Raw genomic sequence first — 401 nt, 5'->3', positions numbered from 1 at the left:
TTCTCTGAAAGTGTTTCATGTACTTGCTCCTCTTAGCAATTCGTTTACATTCTTTATTCCTATTATTCATATTTATGCAAATTACTTTACTATATAGTCGAAGACATTTTCACTAAATAGGTGTTGTTTTTTCAAGAATTTCACCTCAGGTATGCACCAGATCGTTCAATTTTAGTGTAATAATTGCAAAATGTCCATCGTACAAACTCCCACACCCTCCCCCCGCTCGGTCGCTTCGCGCCCTCACATATTGCCAACATTTAAAAACGAACCCTCCCTCCCAATATAAAGCTGGCTACGGGCCTGCACACACACACACACACACACACACACACACACACACACACACACACACACACACACACACACACACACACACACACACACACACACACACACAC

This window comes from Priapulus caudatus, unplaced genomic scaffold (assembly GCF_000485595.1).
Source record: "Priapulus caudatus unplaced genomic scaffold, Priapulus_caudatus-5.0.1 Scaffold6356, whole genome shotgun sequence".
In the NCBI taxonomy this organism is placed as follows: domain Eukaryota; kingdom Metazoa; phylum Priapulida; class Priapulimorpha; order Priapulimorphida; family Priapulidae; genus Priapulus; species Priapulus caudatus.
Note: the sequence above shows the minus strand (reverse complement) of the source record.